Source organism: Triturus cristatus, chromosome 9 (genome assembly GCF_964204655.1).
Source record: "Triturus cristatus chromosome 9, aTriCri1.1, whole genome shotgun sequence".
NCBI lineage: Eukaryota > Metazoa > Chordata > Amphibia > Caudata > Salamandridae > Triturus > Triturus cristatus.
The window spans coordinates 1,290,205,201-1,290,219,544 of NC_140592.1; the positions used below are offsets into that span (position 1 = coordinate 1,290,205,201).

Sequence of the window (14,344 nt, forward strand, 5' to 3'; positions counted from 1 at the left end):
CAATTGAGTGATACCTGCTGTTATGAGAGAACTGTCAATAATCCTATGTTTACACTAACTAATTTGATTAATGGTCACCTCAAAACATGGCATGAGAAAGGACTTTTGGATGATGATGAGTACCTCTATTTAAAGGTAAACCGTCCAAGATACCCCTGCTTGTACACTTTGCCTAAAATCCATAAAAACCTCCCCTTTCCACCGGGGAGGCCGATAGTATCGGGCATTGGGGGACCTACAGAACACCTGTCACAGTTTGTAGACATTTTTCTACAACCGATAATGACTAATTTGCCTTCTTACTAACCCTGGGCGTAGTTCGCGAAGTAGCACTTCGCGAAGCTACGCAAAGTGCAGTTCGCACTACGCGAGCTATGCGTAGCACTTCGCGAACTGCGTAGTACCTTGTTCGCACTGTGCCAGATGTCGTTTTCAATGATTGCACAGTGCGGACAAGCAACCGGCACTGTGCAATCATTGAAAATGGCATCTTGCACAGTGCGAGCTGAAGTTTTCTGCTGCTCGAGTAGATTTTTACTCGAGCGCCAGCTTTCTCAACGCGAACTGGTAGTTTCTCATCGTGAGCGGTCGCGAGCATACGCGACCACTCGCAATGAGAAACCTGACCTCCTCGCGTTGGGAATCTCGCCGAGAGGTTTATTTTCCATGCTCGCGATCGCCAACTTGATGTTGCTGAGCGCGAGCAAGCAAAAAATGACCGCAGCACTACGGAACACTACGCTACGCGTGTTCGCACTGTGCTACGTGCATGTCGCGTAGTGCGAAGTAGCGCGAACTTCGCAAACTACGCGAGCGTAGCGTAGTGCTTTGCCCAGGCTTACTTCTTACATAAAAGACACTGGTCATGTTCTGAATATTTTGGGAGATATCAGTTGGGACCCAGGGATGACATTAGTAACCCTAGATGTGGTCTCACTATACACAAGCATTAAGAATGAACTTGGCTTAAAGGCACTTAACCATTTTATGTCCAGAAGACCTGCAAGTCATTGGGAGCATACACGAATGGTAATGGCTATGACGGAACTTATACTATCGATTAACTTCTTTTTGTTCAAAGAAGAATGGTATAAACAGATTCGGGGCGTAGCCATGGGCCCCAGAATTTCGCCAGCGTATGCGAATATATTCATGGGCTGGTTAGAGGAAGTATTTATCTGGGGCCCTGGCGCCAATCGATGGAATGAGTATATCCTTTATTGGGGGAGGTTTATTGATGATTGTTTGATGATATGGACAGGAACGGAATCATTGTTGTTTGAATTTTTTGACTATTTAAATAGCAATGAAATGAATATCAGGTTCACCACTAGTCATAGTACCACAAAAATAGTTTTTCTTGATGTAGAACTGTGTATAAAAGATAACTGTATTCAAAGTAGACTGTACCGCAAACCGACTTCATGTAACACTATCTTGCATGCTAAGAGTGCCCATCCAAGGCACCAAATAAGGGCAATCCCCTTTGGGGAAATGACGAGGGCCAGGAGGAATTGTAGTGAAAATTTTCAGTTCGAAGAATGTATTAATGATATAGAAAGGAGGTTTCTACAAAGAAGCTATTGTGAAAAGGATGTATCAATGGCTAAGGAGAGGATATTGAAAACTACTCGCACTTCTACTTTGAAACCTCCTAAAAAGAATACTGGCGCTACACAATGCATTAGGATGGTTACTGACTTTACACCAATCGGGAGTATCCTACTAAAGAGTATGAATAAGCATTGGCGCATACTGAAATTGGATAAGGCCCTGGAAAATCATATTGGTGTGCAACCTCAAATTACGTTCCGTAGAGGCAAAACCTTAGGTTCAATGCTGAGCCCAAGCTACCCATATAAACAGCAGACAGAGACATGGTTGGATCAGCATTCCAAGGGTTTTTTAAATTCGGTCACTGTGGGATGTGCAAATGTGCAAAAGATAAGACAAAGCAATTCCGAATAAATGATGGTAAAGTGTATGATGTGCTAACCCATATGACATGTACTACTAAATATGTAATCTATGTAATTGAATGTAAATGTTCAAAGGTGTATATAGGTAGCACTGTAAGGATGCTAAAAGAAAGAGTAAGTGAACACTGGCGAGCAATTAAGCAAAATGATATACGATACCCCATAGCGGAACATATACACAAATGCTCTACTCAAGATAAAAACAAAAGTTTCAAATTTTTGGGGATTGAGCACATCAAAATGGACCCACGGGGAGGAAATCGGGAACTGATGCTGCGGAGACACGAGGCAAGATGGATTATGCGCTTGCGAGCGGTAGAGGATGGATTATATCATGATCGTGAATTACAGTATTTCTTAGGTGATTGATACAATGGACGAAATTAGGTATCTGAAAGATTAATTTTGAGTTTTATTTTATTTTATGTTATGCAATCTGACCCTCCGATTGGCAGTGACAGAGGTGGGTATATTTGAAATTTGATGGGCGTAATCAACATAGACTATATTGTGAGGCAGGAGGAGCTGATAAGCATATATTATAAACGCAGGAATCATTTGAAGTGATCTGACGAACACTAGAGTAAGATGGCGCCCGAGTTATGGACTGACTTAGTCCCTTTTCGATTGTTGTAAAGAAGATATTGCTGAGAGTACATTAGATATAAAAAATATATTTGTCTGATCGAGATGTGGTGCACAAATGGAGTTTTTCTTTACGTAAGTATGGCTTTCGAAATATAGGTAATAAGGAACACAGTGAGACTTAGTGAAGAACAGGTAATACTAGGCAAAGATGGCACTTAAAATGGATTAACTTAGTCCTTTCTTGGTGTTTAGACTGATAAGAGCTCCGTAATTCCGGCAAACTCAATCACTGATATCAGTGCTGTTAATGTATGAGATATAAGAATATATACGTTCGACCGATTTGTGGAGCCTAATCTAAGTTCTTCTTTACTGAAATATGAGTTTAAAGTATAGGCAGTAAGGAATACTAGGAGATATAATGAAGAGCGGGTAATACCAGGCTAAGATGGCGCTTAAAATGGCAATGGCTTAGTCCTTCCTTTGTGTTTAGGCTGATAAGAACTCCGTAAACCCGGAAGACGGTGTTCTTCACCTGTACTCGGGTTCGTTTACATGAAGGCACGAACAGGTAAGATGCAGTTAGCTTATCAGGTGTGGGTTTCATAGTAGGAGGCTTACAAATTGACGGAGCAATGAGTGATATCTCTTTTGTTTATTTTTAGGTGTCTGGATACTTTAATTGGAGTATTAGATTGGGGCGCTATGAATGGGACGCCATAGTAACTGATATAGTAATATTTGGGAAGGATGAGCTCAGGCTGATTTGATGAAAAGGTAAATAAACACAAAAGATGCATTTGTACTTGAATAAGAGATTGAATAATAAGTGATTCATTGATACTAAAGAGTTGATTATTGGTTTGCCTAGAGTGGACGTGTCGTTGATATTTGGACACCTTTCGATGGTGGAGAACACACGGTTGGATACTTAATACCTGATTATTGCTCTTGCTTAGAGCTGAAACGTTGATAATTATACTACATGGACGGATACTTTCAGAGGTAGGATTCTTGTCGATAAAATTATTGGTTGATATTTATACTTGTTAATCAGCATATTCTTGCCTCGTGTATCCTTTAACATCAGAATAATCATTCCTTACAATGTTCCTTTTTTTACATTTTTATTCTAAACACAGACAAGCGTTTGAGAAATCAAAGGTATTGGCGCCAACATGACGCAAATGAATTCTCTTTTTATCTACACATGGGTTATATAAACATAACATGCCCTTGGGTTCAGGCCAGGGATTTAGAATGGGTCACAATAGTTCGTGCACTACTGGATTTCGAAATAAGTGACTCAAGTCCTCAAGCTTAGTGAACTGAAATGTTTTTTTATCTGATTGATATAACTTACACTTGAAAAGTATTGTAAATGACCATGTATATAGAATTTGCTTTGCACAAACAGAGGTTTGAATAGTCCTCTGCACATGGTTGTCATAAGTTGGGTATTATGGCAGCTGTATTAATGCCATACTGTGTGATTTCAAATATGTATTTTGTATTATTTCCAGCCCTGAAGAAGCCGTAGGTTTTATCCCGACCACGATGAAACGTGTTGGCATAAGGGATTGGAATTAACGGAATTAAAAGAAGACGATTATTAGAATTCAATTGATCTGTGTTTGGATTGGTGTTTTTGATATTGCTGAATAGCGTCGTATAAGCTGTGTGCTCCGCAAAGTTTGCCTAATTGTTTAAATCAATCCTTAGGATTGAGATTAGGGAAGTAGGGTGTTCCCTTCCCCAAAATCTTTTTGGATGCACCAGAAGGCTGAATAATATAGCAGATGAAAAATAGGTGATTACCATATGAGCGCTATTACCTTTTACACCCAACAGTATTGATTCACGCACGGATGCAGGCTTCAGGGCAGTGTCGGAAGGGCCGGGGCCACGCTCAGATGCTGGGTTCAGGGCAGTGTCAGATGGGCCGGGGCCATGAACGGATGCTGGGTTCAGGGAAGTGCCGGAAGGGCCGGGGTCACGCACGGATGCTGGGTTCAGGGCAGTGTCGGAAGGGCCACGCCCTGATGCTGGGTTCAGGGCAGTGTCGGAAGGGCCGGGGCCAAGCACGGATGCTGGGTTCAGGGCAGTGTCAGAAGGGCTGGGGCCACGCACGGATGCTGTGTTCAGGGCAGTGTTGGAAGGGTTGGGGCCACGCACGGATGTGTTCTGGCCACTCCTGATTTTGCTTTATATTGTGGCCGAGCCTGAAACACACAGGGGAAGTTTTATCAAACTTTCATGCAACGCAATGAAGAAAGCCACCTTGCTGCGCTGTGCACTGTAAAAGGCAAAACCAAAGGGTATGACGGACGGAGTGTTGAACATTGCAAGCACTCATCCCCAGTCAACTGATCTGGGTTTAATCCATCATCATTCTTTAGCTCATTCCGCCACCCCAGTTCAGACATGGCCATATGCAAATCAGTCTGACCCTGTGCCTCATGGGAACAGTCCAGCCCGAACTGCCCAGATCTCTGTACTGGGGTGAATGTATGACATTGTTCTGCATTCTGTCCATCAACTGTTATTTTGGTATTTGTCACCACGAGTGGGACGGGTATGCCCAGACATGGGTCCCGTGCTCTCCATGCCACTGGAGTCAAGCTGTCCTGGCTGACGAGGGGCGAAACCCCAAAACCGGTCCTAGGATGCTTTTTTCCAGTCCAGGGAGGACCTGGCTTGGCAATTCGGGCTGGAATGTTCCCATGGGGCACAGGGTCAAGACTGATTTGCATATGGCTGGGTTCAAACTGGAAAGGCATGGTGAGCAAAAAAACGATGGAATTAGGCCCAGATCTCTGTATTGGGGTGAATGTATGACATTGTTCTGCATTCTGTCCATCAACTGTTGTTTGTGCACTGTAAAAAGGCAGGAATGCACTATATTTAAAATTCCTGTCCTTTCCTTGTGTTGGCACTCTTTTGGCTGCCTAGCACCAGTGCGGGCACCTTTTCGCCATGGGGCAAGGATGGCTGTGTTGTAGGTATGACTGTTTTCGTGCAGGAGGGGGCGTCTTCCTGCATAAAAACAATCCTCTGGGGCTCTTTCCTCTTTCTAAGTGTGCTGCTGTCCTGGTGTGCCTCCCTGGGGAAGCAAAGCATTATGATGCATTCCCCGGTTTACCAGTGTCCGTAAATGTGGGATTGCTTCAGAGTCCATGGGTGGATGCATGAGAACACCCACGCTCCTCCTATGGAACGTATCCCTGGGGTGCAGTAACTCGATGCAGCGATTTGTGCTGCGTTGCTTTACTGCAGATATATCAATCCGCGCAGGGACATGAAAGATGGCCTCGTGGGACTTGACAAATCTGACTTTAGTGTTGCGTCGCTCATGAGAAACCAGGGCATGGCGCAAGGGGTCACACAATGCATTGATGAATACCCCCCTGAATCTAGGACAGAGTCGTTACCCCCAAAGTAGGACAGAACCATATCACCCGACCTAGAACAGAACCATATCATTCACACTAGGGCAGAAAAACATCACCCAATCTAGGGCAGAACCATATCATTCAATCTAGGGCAGAACCATATCATTCGAACTAGGGCCGAAACATATCACCCAATCTAGGGCAGAACCATATCACCCAATCATGGGCAGAACCATATAATTTCAACTAAGGCCGAAACATATCACCCAAACTAGGACTGAACCATATCACCCAATCATGGGCAGAACCATATAATTTAAACTAAGGCCGAAACATATCACCCAAACTAGGACAGTACCATATCACCCAATCTAGGGCAGGACAATGTCATTCAAACTAGGACAGTACCATAGCACCCAATCTAGGGCAGGACCATATCACTCAAACTAGGGCCGAAACATATAATTAAAATTAGGGCCGAAACATATCACCCAATCTAGGACAGAACCTGTCACCCAAATTTTGGCTTAAAAATTCATGAGTCTCCCGTCTGGATTGGCTTTCTTGGCATGAAGGCCATAGGAAGTCATCCCTGTGCCTGGTAACATCTTGTGTGGTTGCTTCCGCTTTCAGAGCCTCCCTATACGCTCATGTTGCGTCCTTTCACTGTTTGCTGTGTTTCCCTTTTTGGCTCTCTCGGTTTCCGTAGCTCCTTTCCTACCTTGCCCGTGTCTTTGTGGAGTGTTACCTCTAGGGGTTCAGCTGGGGGCCTTGCCTGATTCCAGGTCTCCTGCTGTCAAGGCTCACCTTCAGCTTCCCGCTGGTTGCCGTTGTCTTGCACAGGAACAGAAGCTGCTAGTTTCCCGACTCCCACTACTAATCACTCATCCCCAAGAAATGTCTTTGGCTCTAACTGATCAGCAAGGGGGAAGGGGGAATTGGATAAAATAACAAACGAGAGAAGAGACTGGTTCTGGACCTTCTGGTTTTCCTATCTGGAATTCTTCTTCAGCTATCACTCTGCTACTGAAGATTCCTGAGGTAACTAAGCACACAACATTATATTATTATTAATTCCTCCTCTACTCTATTCTGTCTGTTTTCTTCTTTTCTCTAATGGTGTTTCCTACCTACCCAAGTATCCTGAAATCTGTGCCTCTCTTCTTGTTCAACTCTGCCTTTTTCTTCTTTCTTGTTATTGATGTCACTAATTATCTGTAAAACATATATTCGTTTTATTATACCTATTTATCTTGAAGTCTTAATATCTTTTACCTCTCTTTTGACCTACCATCAATCTTTCTTCTCGTGGTTTCTCTTCTTTCTTTTCTTGCTTCTAGCTATACTATTAACTGTTGACTTCTAGATGATTCTTAGTGCTTTAACTTCTCCAGTTGCTTCCTCTCCTATGGTTACTGCGAATAGTTATGGCTCTGGTAAGTCTTACTCCTTACTTTCTTAGTTGGCTGTTCTTATAGTCTTTTATACTTTTTTCCCTTAGTAACCACTTCAGTAACACTGCAATATACTTCTTTTCTTTTCAGGACTCGGTATACTGATCTCTGCTGTCCCAGGTAAGTCTTTACTTATTGCGTCACCCAACTCTATTTATCATTTATGTGACCTTAGATAATCTATCAATAATTCACTTAGCTTTCTTCTGTCTTCTCTTCAGGTTCTGTAGAAGTCGTATCTCGTTTCCTGGAGCGACGAGGAAAACTCCGTACTCTACTCTCAGTAAGTTGCCTCTATGGACTCTGCGGCTTTTTCTGTTCTCTTCGGTAAGTATCGACACAACTCTGTTGCGTCACTCTGGAAAACTTCTTCGACAAGGTATTCTCTTCAGAACTGGGAACTCTCTCTAACACGTCTTCTCTGAGGAAAAATCTTGGTGAAGTGCGCACTACCTCAGGCGCGCGCGCGTCACATCGTCTCCCTCTAGATCTGTTAGCAACTAGACCGCCGACCCCAGCGTCTGCACGGCCATCTTGGAAATGCGGGCATGCCACAAACGCGACCATTGAAACCCATTCAAGACTGAAGCGCCCATAGAACTCAATCCCTTGCGCTTCGTTTTGGAACTCACATTAGGGATCCTGACAGTACCCCCCACCAAGGATGGTCCTTCCACTCTGGGCTTGGTTGGATTGCGCTGATAAAAAAGTCTTATTAGCCTAGGAGCATGAACATCTGAATCTGATTCCCAAGACCGCTCCTCTGGACCGTAGCCTTTCCAATCTACCAAATAGTACAGTTTACCTCTGACTAATTTTGAGTCCAGAATTTCTTTCACCTCAAACTCTAGTCCTGTATCTAGCTGGATTGGTTTTGGAATTGGTTCTTTTCTCAAATCAGAAACTGCCTTCATCAAAAGGGAAACATGAAATACTGGGTGAATTTGGAATTGGGAGGGTAAGGTCAATTTATAGGTCACTGGACCGATCTGCTCTGCAATTGGGTAAGGGCCGATAAATCGTGGCTGAAATTTTCGGTTCCCTTTTAACCTTAAATTTTTTGTATTCAACCAGACTTTATCTCCAATTCCTAGTAAAGGGGGTTTCTTTCTTTTCTTATCTGCGTATTTCCTGTACTAGATTCTTTGACGCTTCTTCATGCACTGACCTTAAATGAGCTACCAAATCCTTGGCTGCTGGGACTGTGAGCTCCACATCTTGTACTGCGGAATTTGGATGTCTACCATAGTTTAAGTAGAACGGGGAATATCCAGTGGACACATTCTTCGCGTTATTATGAGCGAATTCTGCTGTCCACAAGTAGTCCGGCCATTCTCCCTCCTGTTTCAGCAAGAACAATCGTAAATATTGCACCCTTTCCGTTTGTCCATCCGTCTCCGGATGGAAACTGGTGGAAAAATGAGTTTCTACTCCTAACCCTTTCATAAAAGCCTTCCAGAAATGTGAAACAAATTGGGTTTCCCGGTCTGATATTACGATCTTGGGTATTCCATGTAATCTGACAATCTGTGTACTAAAGTGTCTTGCTAACTGTTTTGCTGTAGGGATTCCCTTTAAGGCCAAGAAGTGTGTCATTTTCGTGTATGCATCTACTATTACTAGTATTGTATTTGTCCCTTGACAAGATGGTAAGTCTGTAATTAAGTCTAGGGTGATAGTATGCCAAGGATGAGGAGGAATGGGAAGGGGTTGCAACAGCCCATGTGGTGCGTGCCGTTCTGATTTTCCCTGAGCGCATATCTCACAAGTCTTTACATATTGTTCTATGTCTTTACTCATCTGTGGCCACCAATACTTTCTTTTAATTAAGTCGGCTGTCTTGGACTCTCCCTTGTGGCCAGCCAACAGATGATCATGGCATTCCTGCAAGACTTGCTTCTGCAATGCTGTAGTCGGCAAATACAATGCACCTTCTTTAAATGGTAATTCATCGCGAACTTCTCTTCCAGGTTCTAGTTGCGCCCATCTCTGCATTTCTTCTGGGGTTAGAGCTTGGATTACCTTTTCCTTAAAGTTCAATATATCAGTGGCGCCTATAATCTTGGTATCAGGTATGATCACTTGAGCGCTTAGTGGACTTCTTTCTTCTCCGGTTCCCAACCTAGACAAGGCATCCGCCTTTCCATTCTGTGCCCCCGGCCGATAGGTTATCACAAAATCGTAATCGGCAAAGTACAGAGACCAACGGAGTTGGCGAGGTGTCCATGTTCTGGCTGACTTCAGGAATTTTAAGTTCCGATGGTCCGTGTAGACTGTTACCGCGTGGTGGGCCCCCATTAGATAATGTCTCCACTCCTTGAAGGCGTCTTTTATCGTCAGCAACTCTTTTTCCGTAATCGTATAATTGATTTCTGCTGGTGTCAACTTCCTGGACCGATAAGCCACCGGGTGTAACTGGCCCGTTTCCTTATTCCTTTGAGATAGAACCCCACCAATCGCAAGGTCCGAAGCATCTGTCTCGACATAAAAGGGCTCCATCGGATCGGCATGAAGGAGGATTGGCGCAGTGGTGAACTCAATCTTCAAATCTTTAAAGGCTTGCTCTGCTTCCTCCGACCATTCGAATCGTGTTCCCTTCTTCAGTAGTCGCGTCAAAGGTAGTATTCGTCGGGAAAATTCTCCAATAAATCTCCGATAGAAATTGGCGAACCCAATAAACGCTTGGACTTCTTTCACACAAGTGGGCGACTTCCATTCTTGTACGGCCTGAATCTTTCGTTTGTCCATATGAATGCCTGCTGGCGAGATTACAAAGCCCAAGAACTCTACCTGTGGAACTCCAAAAGCACATTTCTCCAACTTGACAAATAGTTTGTTCTCTCGCAATTTCTGCAAAACTCCTCGAACTTGTGTTTGATGCTCCTGCGTATTCGTTGAGTAGATTAGTATATCGTCTATATACACAATTACACATTGATCAATGAATTCACTGAGCACATCATTTATGAAGTGTTGGAACGCTGCAGGCGCATTACACAACCCATAGGGCATCACCTGGTATTCAAATAGCCCCAAGCGTGTTCTGAAGGCCGTCTTCCACCCGTCTCCCTCTCTAACTCGAATAAGGTGATAAGCTCCCCTTAAATCCAACTTCGTGAACATCTGTGCTCCTTTGATCTGGTCAAACAAGACGGAGATAAGGGGAAGAGGATACCTGTTCTTCTTTGTTATTCGATTTATGGCTCTATAATCAATGCACGTTCTCAACTCGCCCTGCTCCTTCTTAGGCACAAAAAATAGTGGCGAGGACACCGGCGATTGGGAAGGACGTATAAATCCATTGGCCAGATACTTGTCGATATACTCCTTTAGGTGATGATTCTCTTGTTCCGTCAAGGCGTACACTCGGCTGCAAGGCAAATTTGCCCCTGGCTCCAAGTCTATTTTGCAGTCGTAAACACGATGAGGCGGCAGTTGCTCTGCTTCCTGTTCGTTGAAAACGTCCTCGAAATCTTGATATTCTTGTGGAATTGTTTTAGTATTTATTACGCACACAGAGACTTCCGCTGAACATAAGGCATGAGCCGGGTTCTGTTTACTCGTTGCCTCGTAGGCCCCAAAACAGTTCTCTCTACAATATGCCGAGTTAATTTCAATTGTTCTGTTGCTCCAATTGATTGAAGGATTGTGCTCTGTGAGCCAAGGAAGCCTCAATATAAGTTGAAATTGGGGGGCATCAATTAAATTAAAGTGCATAGCTTCTCTGTGCCCATCTTCTTGAATCAGCTCTATCAACTCTGTGTGACTCGTGATTGGCCCTGAGGATAGATTGGTACCATCGATTGCTCGAACTGGTTCACTTTTAGCCTTGGCAATTGCTTGCAGCCCAATCTTAGTCGCGAATTTCTGATCGCAGAAATTACCTGTGGCTCCTGAGTCCACCATCACGGTCACTCCTTTCATTATTTTTTCACGAAAACGGATTGTCAAAGATAAAATCAAATGAGGCGAAGACGACTGTAAAGTATTCGCCAGCCGATGTTCCTGAGGAGTTGATTTCTGATTCGCATCCACCTGCACAACTCCTTCTACAGGTGGTGCTGCGAGTTTTCCTTCGGCTTAAATGAACCCTTTGGCTTTTTTGGACAATTTCGCACAAAATGCCCACTAGATCCACAATACATGCATAAGTTGTTGGCTCGCCTCTTCTCCTTCTCCTCCTTTGTGAGCGGTCCTCGAATCGTTCCTATTTGCATAGGTTCAGATCCTGTGGTTCCTTCCGTACTCCTTCCTGTTTCAGCCTTAGCTCGATCGAATCGTGGAACCGTACTTCTGTACTCTCGTCTTCTCTCTCCCTGCCGGAAATCCAGTTCTAGCACTAGGTCTATCAGGGCGGAAATTTCAGTTGGACGATTCGGTATTTGAGCCAAGCCATCTTTTAATTCATCTCGCAAACCTCGATAAAATATTGCTGTCCTCTTGTTCTCCGGCCAATCAGTCTCCATTACAAGTTTGTTGAATTGAGCTAGATAAGCCACTAAGTCTCTATTTCCCTGCTTCAATTCCAAGAGCTCGTTATCTACTGCTTGAGAGATCCGTCTTCGGTCAAAGATTCTCAAAAATTCCTTCTTGAACTCATCAAAATTCTGCAATAATGGATCATCTCGTGAGACTATCGGCATCGACCATGCTGCTGCATCTCCACTTAAATATGACAAAATGAAGGCTAGTTTTGACTGCGCATCAGGAAAGATAGAAGGGCGACACAAGAAATGTAGTGAACATTGTGTAATAAACACCTGCGCTTTTTGTGGGTCCCCACTAAACCTCTCTGGCGCTGCCAACGGTATTACTGGCGACAAGGAATGTATTACTTGTGTTGTTAGCTTATTTGTCTCTCCCATTGAAGTGGTGGGACCCTCCCTTCGAGTTGAATACGGTTGTCTTATCCTCTGTGCTAATTCTGCCGTCTCTTTCCTAGAATTCATGACCTCCTGCCTTAGACTTTGATTCTCTTCCTTAACTCCTACCAATTCCTTTTGTATCGCCTCTAGGACTGACCCTAAAGTCTGTAAATGTATTCCCTCAACCATTTCTTTTCTGTTCGGGTGCAAGATTAATACGTGGGCACTTCACTCTGTCAAGGCTCACCTTCAGCTTCCCGCTGGTTGCCGTTGTCTTGCACAGGAACAGAAGCTGCTAGTTTCCCGACTCCCACTACTAATCACTCAGCCCCAAGAAATGTCTTTGGCTCTAACTGATCAGCAAGGGGGAAGGGGGAATTGGATAAAATAACAAACGAGAGAAGAGACTGGTTCTGGACCTTCTGGTTTTCCTATCTGGAATTCTTCTTCAGCTATCTCTCCGCTACTGAAGATGCCTGAGGTAACTAAGCACACAACATTATATTATTATTAATTCCTCCTCTACTCTATTCTGTCTCTTTTCTTCTTTTCTCTAATGGTGTTTCCTACCTACCCAAGTATCCTGAACTCTGTGCCTCTCTTCTTGTTCAACTCTGCCTTTTTCTTCTTTCTTGTTATTGATGTCACTAATTATCTGTAAAACATATATTCGTTTTATTATACCTATTTATCTTGAAGTCTTAATATCTTTTAACTCTCTCTTTTGACCTACCATCAATCTTTCTTCTCGTGGTTTCTCTTCTTTCTTTTCTTGCTTCTAGCTATACTATTAACTGTTGACTTCTAGATGATTCTTAGTGCTTTAACTTCTCCAGTTGCTTCCTCTCCTATGGTTCCTGCGAATAGTTATGGCTCTGGTAAGTCTTACTCCTTACTTTCTTAGTTGGCTGTTCTTATAGTCTTTTATACTTTTTTCCCTTAGTAACCACTTCAGTAACACTGCAATATACTTCTTTTCTTTTCAGGACTCGGTATACTGATCTCTGCTGTCCCAGGTAAGTCTTTACTTATTGCGTCACCCAACTCTATTTATCATTTATGTGACCTTAGATAATCTATCAATAATTCACTTAGCTTTCTTCTGTCTTCTCTTATGGTTCTGTAGAAGTCGTATCTCGTTTCCTGGAGCGACGAGGAAAACTCCGTACTCTACTCTCAGTAAGTTGCCTCTACGGACTCTGCAGCTTTTTCTGTTCTCTTCGGTAAGTATCGACACAACTCTGTTGCGTCACTCTGGAAAACTTCTTCGACAAGGTATTCTCTTCAGAACTGGGAACTCTCTCTAACACGTCTTCTCTGAGGAAAAATCTTGGTGAAGTGCGCACTACCTCAGGCGCGCGCGCGTCACATCGTCTCCCTCTAGATCTGTTAGCAACTAGACCGCTGACCCCAGCGTCTGCGCGGTCATCTTGGAAATGCGGGCATGCCACAAACTCGACCATTGAAACCCATTCAAGACTGAAGCGCCCATAGAACTTAATCCCTTGCGCTTCGTTTTGGAACTCACATTAGGGATCCTGACACCTGCTGGTCAGATGGATCCATCTGTTACCATGCCATCTCGGCAGGGGGCGCTGTCCCTCGAAACCGATGACACCTCAGAGAGTGGGCCGAGCCCAGGTAATCTCTCTCCCTACCCTATATCCTTCCTCCAGTTCCTGTGTCCAGTGCTATGTCCTATCGTGTTCGTCCGCATGGATATGCTGGGGTGGCCCTGTCTTTGCATCTGCAACCCTGTCTTTGCATTTGCAGCCCTGTCTTTGCATTTGCAGCCCTGTCTTTGCATTTGCAGCCCTGTCTTTGCATTTGCAACCCTGTCTTTGCATTGTCAACCCTGTCTTTGCATCTGCAGCCCTGTCTTTGCATTTGCAGCTCTGTCTTTGCATTTGCAGCTCTGTCTTTGCATTTGCAGCCCTGTTTTTGCATTTGCAGCTCTGTCTTTGCATTTGCAGCCCTGTCTTTGCATCTGCAGCCCTGTCTTTGCATTTGCAGCTCTGTCTTTGCATCTGCAGCTCTGTCTTTGCATCTGCAGCCCTGTCTTTGCA

The 14,344-nt window shown here is 44.0% G+C and overlaps 1 long non-coding RNA gene across 4 annotated transcripts in view; it reads left to right on the forward strand.

Moving 5' to 3' along the window:
* The first annotated feature begins 3,025 nt into the window (after positions 1–3,025).
* Positions 3,026–14,344, forward strand: part of LOC146799793 (uncharacterized) — a 140,996-nt gene continuing 129,677 nt past the window's right edge. For 2 of the 4 annotated variants that reach the window (XR_014969317.1, XR_014969316.1), the window contains exons 1-3: positions 3,026–3,138; positions 3,233–3,344; positions 3,439–3,572. This is a non-coding gene — a long non-coding RNA (uncharacterized LOC146799793). Of the gene's footprint in view, positions 3,139–3,232; positions 3,345–3,438; positions 3,573–4,090; positions 4,170–7,503; positions 7,534–7,634; positions 7,697–13,264; positions 13,295–13,404; positions 13,619–14,344 lie in introns of those variants that run through there. The other 2 variants (XR_014969315.1, XR_014969318.1) reach the window with 2 other exon arrangements.